Source organism: Mus caroli, chromosome 7, assembly GCF_900094665.2.
Source record: "Mus caroli chromosome 7, CAROLI_EIJ_v1.1, whole genome shotgun sequence".
NCBI classification, from domain to species: domain Eukaryota; kingdom Metazoa; phylum Chordata; class Mammalia; order Rodentia; family Muridae; genus Mus; species Mus caroli.
In genome coordinates, this window is record NC_034576.1 from 27,916,622 (window position 1) to 27,925,420 (window position 8,799).

At 46.9% G+C, this 8,799-nt stretch overlaps 1 protein-coding gene across 3 annotated transcripts in view; it reads left to right on the plus strand.

Moving 5' to 3' along the window:
• Positions 1-292: 292 nt before the first annotated feature.
• Positions 293-8,799, plus strand: part of Fbxo17 (F-box protein 17) — a 26,462-nt gene continuing 17,955 nt past the window's right edge. For all 3 annotated transcript variants that reach the window (XR_002378357.1, XM_021167352.2, XM_029479988.1), the window contains exon 1: positions 293-482. The gene's annotated coding sequence lies outside the window, so the exon portion shown is untranslated. The remainder of the gene's footprint in view (positions 483-8,799) is intronic.

Sequence of the window (8,799 nt, forward strand, 5' to 3'; positions counted from 1 at the left end):
CGATTGCTGCGGAGCCCGCGTGTTGAACCGTTCTGCTAAAGACGGATTCTGCTTCCAAGGACCGATCCTGTCTCTGCTTTCATCCTCCGGTTTCAAATCCGCGGTCAGAGCTACAGCTGAGCCTTTCGCTAGAGACCAGAGAATTTACCCTGACGACGGTGTTAGGAAAAGCTGCCTGGGGCGGAAGAGTGGGGCGGGGCGGGTCTCAGGGAAGGGGGCAGGGGAGGTGCCCGGGGTGTCCACCAGGGGATTGGCAGCCACGTTTCAGGGACAGGCGGCCTAGCTCCGCGGCCCTGGGCCGGGCTCACTCAGGCTGGAGCGTTGCCCGGTGGCCCCGGGATCCTGAGCATAGAAGAAGACGGTCCACTAGGATCCCAGATCACGGGGCTGACTTCCCGGACCTCGGGTCACTCTTCGACTCCCTCCAGCGCGGGGTAGGGATTGGATCTTCCCCGCCAACTCAGAACAGGCCGCCCGGACAGGTACGGACCTGGGATGGAACTCGAGGGTCGTGTCCATACCAGCGGCTGGAGCAGTCTGGAAAATGGAGGACTCTCTCCACTGGCTCTGTGTGCCCCTCCCCGCCCCTACCCCACCCCAGGGACGCATCGTTTCCCAGACTCTTCCGTTATGCAGTGCACCCTTACACTGAGCTAGCTGTACACGTGCAAGTTGCAAAGCTACAAGTCCCACTGAGAAGACTTTACTTTGTGTGTGTGTGTGTGTGTGTGTGTGGTTTTTCTTTTTCTTTTCTTTTGTACCTGTGACTGGCCTTGCTATGTAGACCAGCCTGGCCTTGTAATCAGAGATCCTCCTGCCTCTTCCAGTGCTGGAACTAAACCCGTGCGCAGCCACACCCTACTATTTTTACTAACATTTAAGATAGCATACAAAGTAATGGGCTTCATTTCCCACGTTTCATACATACTTTGTTTTTATGGAACTAGGTCTACCGGGTCGATGGTGGCAGGAAAAAGTGCCTGCTGCTAAACCTCCTGGTGATTCTCAAGACTCAGAATTAAAGGCGAGAACAGAGTCCCACGTGTTGTCCTCTGACCTCCACACGCTAACACACATACACATCAAAACTTGCGCAACAATAACATCTTACTTTTTATTTAAATTCAAATTTTAAAAAAGAAGAAGAAAACGTTCTCCCAGCACTCTCTCGAAGCTCTACCCATGTCCCAAATAGCCAACCGAATAGGGAAAATAGCCTGCCCAGACCAACATGTGTTCTCACCGTAGTCCCGGGGCCACGGCTGGATCGCTCTGGCCGGGAGCCCCTTGGCAGAATGCGTGCTTCAGAGTGTCAGCCTGTTTCCTGACTTAGCTACATTGATGCATTTCAGCTGTGTTTATTCCTCTCCGTGTAACGTTTGTTCTTCTGAGTTCATTTCTTCAGCTTATTCCACTCCCTGTCTTGGAAGTATAAATAACACAAATCTGATTTTAGTGGTTTGTTTTGTTTTGTTTTGTTTTGTTTTTCGCCAGTAGCCCTGGCCGTCCTGTAACTCGTTCTGTAGACCAGGCTGGACTCGAACTTAAGAGATCTGCCTGCCTCTGCGCAAATCTGATTTTAAACAATGACGTGTGCTGACTAGTTTTATGTCAAATTGACACAGGCTAACATCACTTGGGAAGAGGGTACCACAACTGAACAGATGCCCCCATCAGTTTGGCCAGTAGTACATTTTCTTAATTAGTGATTGATGTGAGAGAGCCCAGTCCTTTCTTTTGGGTGGTTTTGCCCCTGGGCTGGTGGTCCTGGGTTCTATAAGGAAGCAGGCTGAGCAAGCCCTGAGAAGCAAACCAGTAAGTAGCACTCCTCCATGGCCTCTGCATCAGCTCCTGCCTCTAGATCCCTGCCCTGATTTCTGGATAATGAACTACAGGCTATGCACTAAAATAAACCCTCTCCTCCCAAAGGTGCTATTGGTGTTTTTTTTTTTTTTTTTCACAGCTATAGAAAATCTAAGGAAGACAAATTATCTAAATGTCCCAAGAGAATACCAGCAAATAGACCAGTCAGAGGGACAGAATTTATATGAAGACAAAGGGTTCCTTAAAGGAGCACCCACCTTCAATGCAACAGTTAAAATAGCAATGGGTTTATTTTTCAAAATATGTAATTTGTACACCTGGGGAGATGGCCAAATCCATAAAGCATTTGCCTGGCAAACACAGGGACCTTGAGTTCAGATCCCCAGCACCCACAAAAAAAGCCAGAGCAAGATGAGCACGCAGGTAAACCCAGGAAGAGGGGGTGGGGTGGGTTGTCTCTGGAGCTTACTAATGATCCAGGTTAACCTGGTCCATGAGCTCCAACAGAAAACAGCTGGAGAGCATGGGGAGGGTGCTTAAGCTGGACTTCAGCCGCCGCACTCACCAACGCACATACTCGACATACAGGCGTGGCTACTATACGAGCATTAGTATATGTTTTTACCTTATTCTGCTTTGTACTCTTTGGGTAGCTACTTAGAAATCTTCTTTATCTGTTATGGGTTTTGCCTTTTTTTTTTTTTGAGATACAGTTTCAAAAAAAAAAAGTTATCCCATACACGTTACTATGTATCCTTAGGGTGGCCTCAGATATACTGAAATCCTCCTGCCTTCGCCTCCTACGTGCTGAAATTAGCCCGGCATGGTAGTGTATGCCTTTAATGTCAGCAGAGGCAGCCTTGTTTACAGAGTGAATTCCAGGACAGCCAGGGCTACACAGAGAAACCTTGTGGCAGGAAAGCAGGGGAGGGGTTGTGGGGGATGGGCTGAGGGTGTGGTGATAGAAATGAACCAGTATGGAATGGGTCCGGGGGTCCAGACTCTGGAGGAGTGTGCACCAGATTCCTCATCCTAGCTATTGACTGGCAGAGTGGGAGGCCTCTGCTCAAACCAGATGCAGCCACTGGTACCAGACATAGGCAATCGGGGAAGCCAGTTAATCACAAATCCCTGAAAGAGGGCCACCTGAGTCGGCGATAAAGACAGTCCTCTCTATTCCTGCAGAAGGAAACCAGACGCAACTGGATTTTAGCTGGTCAGCTTTTGCCCTCAATTCTGTTTCTGTGTTGGCCCCTTACAAAGCCTGCCAAACACATGTTGCTTTGTTTTTGTTTTTGTTTTTTTTTAAAATCCCCCATCAAGACTCATCAGATCTGAGACCAGGTATGGTGGTGAATGCCTGCGATCCTAGCACTCTGGAGGTTAGGGCAGGAGGGTCGTGAGTTCAAGGTCAGTCTCAGTACACAGTAAACTCTTGTCTCAAAATGAAAATAGAACCTGGCTTGGTGGTACACACCTTTAATTCCAGCCCTGGGAAAGAAGAGGCAGGCTGGTCTCTTGAGAGTTCGAAACCAGTCTGATCTACACAATGAGTTCCAGGACAGCCAGGGCTATGCAGAGAAACCCTGTCTCACACCTCCCACGCCCCCAGAATATCACCCACTCAATCTAGGAGTTTCCCATGAGTCTGTGCTCTGCCCTTGCTTTACAGGTTACTTGCTGGAGGGAGTTGAGCATATCTTCTGCCCTTCCAAACCTCAGTTTCCCTTGGTGGAAAACAGCATCTGCTCCATGAGAATTTCCAAACATGTCCCAGAAACCTAGAGCAAAGTGATGTGCAGTCCAGTTAGCACATCTGGAGAGGAACATTCACTGTGTTCTCCGGACACAGTGCTGCAGTGCGTGAGGGTGTGTGTGTGTGTGTGTGTGCGCGTGCGTGCGTGTGACAGCTCTTCCATTCTCCTAGTAAAGTCGTTTTCTTAACTACAGCAGCCTCTTCAGCTCTGAAGACTGACAACAGTTCTTGGTTCCTCTCTAATATCAATCTTTCTTTTTTCCTTCCTCCCTCCCTAGGCTTTCAATTAGAACCATTAGAGTACATTCCCAAAAGTTAACTATTCGCCCCTCACAGCTGAGGACCTTAAATGATTTTTCAAAAGCTGCTAGGAGATATAAATTGGTTACGACCATATTTAAAATTAACTACTGGAGAATTAAAACCCCTTTTTGATATACTCCAGGGAAATTCTGATCCAAACTCCCTGCGTGACTTATCTCCTGCCGCCATAGAGGCCTTTTATAAAGTAGAGTCAGCCATTAATCAGCAAACCATGGGCTATTATAACCCCTCTCAAATTCTGTCTTTGATAGTTTTTTCCTCATCCTTTGCACCTACTGGCCTATTATGGCAGGATGATAATCCCCTTTTTTGGATTCATTTGTCAGCCACACCTTCAAAGTTTCTCCCTGTTTATCCTTCTCTTATATGTCAGGTAATTGTTTTAGGAATCAAGATGGCTACCCGTCATTTTGGAAAAGCTCCTGATACCGTTATCTTACCTTATTCTCCTGAACAACTTTCTTGGTTACAGTCACACTTTAATGATCGGACTGTATTATTATCCTCCTTTCAGGGAAATTTTGATACACATTTACCAGCCAATAAGCTGGTGCAGTTTTTGCAGACTACACTCTTTGTCTTCCCCAAGGTTACTCAGCTCCAGCCTATATCCAATGCCTTAACTGTGTTTATTGATAGGTCCAGTAATGGAAGGGCTGCTATCGTTGTCGAAGGACAACGCCAAGTCATTGAGACCACCAATGCCTCAGCCCAACTGGTAGAGCTCCGAGGAGTTTTACAAGTGTTTGAATCGGTCTCATCTCCCTTTAATTTATATTCAGATAGCCATTATGTGGTAAGGGCTTTAAGAGCTTTAGAGGTGGTCCCTAGTATTCAACCCACCACTACCACTTTTCAAATGTTTCTTAAAATACAAATGCTCATAAGAAGTTGAGCCTACCCGTTTTTTATGGGGCATATTCGAGCCCATACGGGACTTCCTGGACCTCTGTCCTGGGGAAATGATCTTGCTGATCAGGCCACTCGATTTGCATGTCTTGCTATCAAACCTGATCCGCTGTCGCAAGCTCAGACAGCCCATACTTTACATCATCTTAATGCACAGACACTCAGACTACGATTCAACATAACCAGAGAACAAGCCAGGCAAATTGTTAAACAGTGTAAAAATTGTCTCACCTTGTTACCAGAACCACATTTAGGGGTTAACCCTCGGGACCTTGTCCCTGAAGAGCTCTGGCAAATGGATGTAACTCACATCCCATCTTTTGGAAGACTTAAATTTGTGCATGTGTCCATTGATACCTTCAGTAGGTTTTTGTGTGCCTCCGCCCACACGGGAGAGGCTACCAAAGATGTTATAAATCATTCATTGTATGCCTTTTCTGTCATGGGACAGCCCAGGGTAATCGAGACAGACAACGGCCCTGGATACAGTAGTCTTAGGTTTAAACAGTTTTGTGCACAATTACAGATCAAGCGCATTACCGGAATTCCATATAACCCTCAAGGGCAGGGAATTGTTGAAAGGGCCCATCAGTCCTTAAAAAACACCCTGACTAAGCTTGGAGCCCAAGAAACTATCTACACCCTTAAAGAAAACTCAAAGCAGCTCTTGTCTCATGCACTATTTGCACTTAATTTTCTGACTCTTGACATGAGCCGCAGCTCTGCGGCTGATCGACTTTGGCATCCTAAAACCAGTCTAGAATATGCCCAAGTGTTGTGGAAGGATCCACTTACTGGAAGTTGGAATGGGCCAGATCCCGTTATTATTTGGGCAAAGGGCTCAGCCTGCATCTACAATTCTAAAGAAGGAGGAGCCAGATGGCTCCCAGAAAGATTAATTAAGCCATTTAATACAACCCAGGGTGGCTCCTGAGAAGATTTTTATTGTGCTCTTCTGTAGAATCATCATGAAAATAATGGGGTTGATCCTGATTGCCTTAGAACTGTGGCTGCACCGGGCCAGACCTACCAGATCTTCAATTATACATGGGTAATATCAAATCAAGCAGGACATCTAGTTTATTCCCGCTCCCATAGTGGCGTGTCTCCCAAATATGACCCAATAGTTATAGATTTGTGTAAGCTGGCCTTAGGTGTGGGAGCCTACTGGGGGCTCCCTGGGGTGTTTTTAACACATGACCCATATCTCCAGAACCCTGAAGTGGCTTTTGATGGAGATGGAAAATGTGGAAAGCCAGCCACTAGGGCGGCATTAAAAGATCAACTTTTTTCTAAAGGTTTTTATGTCTGCCCGGGCCCAAGTCATCGACAGAAGGCTCTTGATTATAAGTGTGGTTTTGGCCGGGTGTGGTGGCACACACCTTTAATCCCAACACTCGGGAGGCAGAGGCAGGCAGATTTCTGAGTTCGAGGCCAGCCTGGTCTACAAAGTGAGTTCCAGGACAGCCAGGGCTACACAGAGAAACCCTGCCTCAAAAAAACAAAAACCAAAACAAAAAAACAAAAAATAAGTGTGGTTTTGATTCTGATTTTTATTGTGCCAGCTGGGGGTGTGAGACAACGGGTGATGCGTATTGGCACCTCACTTCTTCTTGGGATTATATTACAGTTAAGGATAACAACACCACCCCTTTGCTGGACGGGCTGTGCAAATATGACAGCTCTACCAAAGGCTGGTACAGTCCTCTGATTGTATCTTTCACCGATGAGGGTAAAAAGTTTTCTTGGGAATCGCGCCCCCTCTCCTGGGGTCTCCGCCTTTATGCGACAGGATATGCAGTATTTTTGTTCAAACTTCACTTACTAATAGTCATAGGGTTTCTATTGGACCCAACCCACAGCTACATCGTTCCAGGCCTGCTAGACCCCCCACTGCCCTAATACCGACCCAGATCCCCCCCAATGCACCGGATCCCTCTTGGTTTCAACCCACTCTTCCGAGGGGACCTCCCGCTTCCACTGATTTATTATGGTCTATTCTTAATGTTTCTGCATCCGCTCTGACTATTACGAGAAAAAAATCAGACTTTGTAGATTGCTGGATGTGCTTTTCTGCTCAGCCGCCCTTTTATGAGGGTATTGCATTGTTTGGTAATTTCTCCTTATTTTCTGAATTGCCTGAATTTGGGCCTCAAAGTTTTGATCCTGTACGGGTCACCCTGGCTGCATTATCAGGTATCGGGAGTTGCATTTTGGGGCCTCCTATGCTCCCACCCAAGTCCTTAATGGAAATTTGTAATGATACCTTTGTTCCCCCCAGTGATAAAGTTTATCTTTTTGCGCCTGCGGATACCTTTTTGGCGTGTTCTACAGGCCTGACCAAATTTCTTATTATCTCAGAATTTTTGAAAAATAAAGATTATTGCGCCCTTTTTTTTTTGGTTTTTTTTTTTTTTTTTGGTTTTTTGAGACAGAGTTTCTTTGTGTAGCCCTGGCTGTCCTGGAACTCACTCTGTAGACCAGGCTGGCCTCGATCTCAGAAATCCGCCTGCCTCTGCCTCCCGAGTGTTGGGATTAAAGGTGTGCGCCACCACGCCCGGCAAGATTATTGCGTCTTGGTACAACTTTTTCCACATTTTACAGTGCATGAACCAGAAGATCTGTTAAATTTTTGGGACAGAGGAAGCAACCTATCCCTTAGGCAAAGGAGAGAACCCATTAGGGCAGTTACCCTGGCAGTATTGTTAGGTCTTGGGGCTGCCGGAGCAGGCACAGGCATTGCAGCCCTTGTGGGCAACCAACAAACTGCGCATGCGCATGCTTATCATCTACTTAATGCCGCAGTTAGCCAAGATATAGAAGATACTAAAAGAGGATTAGATGTCTACCCTACTCCCATCCCTTTTGGGCCCATTAGTTGGCCTGTTGTTGTTGTTATCCTTTGGTCCATGGGCATTCCAAAAATTTACTCGTTTTATTAAATCTCAGATTGATTCATCTCTTCCTAGTGCTTCTGTTTCAGTTCATTATCATAGGTTAAACACCGACGAAGATGATACATGTACCGACACCGACAAGGCAGAACAAAGTTTCTCTGTGGGGTCAGGCAAACTCAATTTTCATAAAATGCACGTTTAAGGATCCCAACCCCCACCCCATAATTGGCTATTCCTGGTTCTGAGAGAAAGGCTAGACAATTGTCACAGACCTTATGAGGCCGTCGCCCGTGAGAGTTGTAAGGCTAAGCACTGCTCAGAGGTTAGCCTCAAGCAAAAGACAAATCTCTGAGAGGCACGTCTGATTGCATGAAGGTCGGTGTCCCGAGGCCCTTCCCCCAAGAAAATTGACACAAAGGCAGGTCAGGATTACTCTGGGTAAATACAACGAGCCTAAGAGATAATCTTGTACATGGCCCCTTCTGACATGAGTTGGGGATCAGACCCCTACCTCTCCCCACGGAGCTTGCCTCAGTAGGGCCCCTGGCCTATTCAAAACTGTCTGGTGGCCCTTCTATGCCTCTCTCTTCTAAATTTAAAATTGGCCTTTAAATTCTTATTGGTGCTTAAATAAAATATAGGGGGGAGATGTAGGAGACCATGGCCCCTTAGTGGGACCTAACGGCCGAGTGTCTCTTGGGTCACCCTCCCCCAGAGAGGAACAAAGACTGCTGTGTGAGCTGTTGACAAGAAAACCGGAAAGATTGCTGCAGATGTCCTGACCGCAGAAGCACGAGATGTACCCTGGCCTAGTTCCAGTTCCTGTTTTACCTCTTCCTCTTATGCTATTGTTGCCAACGCTGTTTTTCTTTCTTGCAAGAGTATATAAAGCAAACCCTAGCCCTAGTAAAGCGGAACCTTGCGCATCTCAGACTGACTCGTTGTCTCATTCGCGCCTGGTTCTCTATCTCCCTTTTCCCCCATTTGGCTTTTAGGAGAAGGTCCCCTCGAGACCCACAAATAACTGGACCTGCTGGACGGGTCACCCTTTCTTCCTCTCTCCCTCCCTCCCTCCCTCCCTCCCTCCCT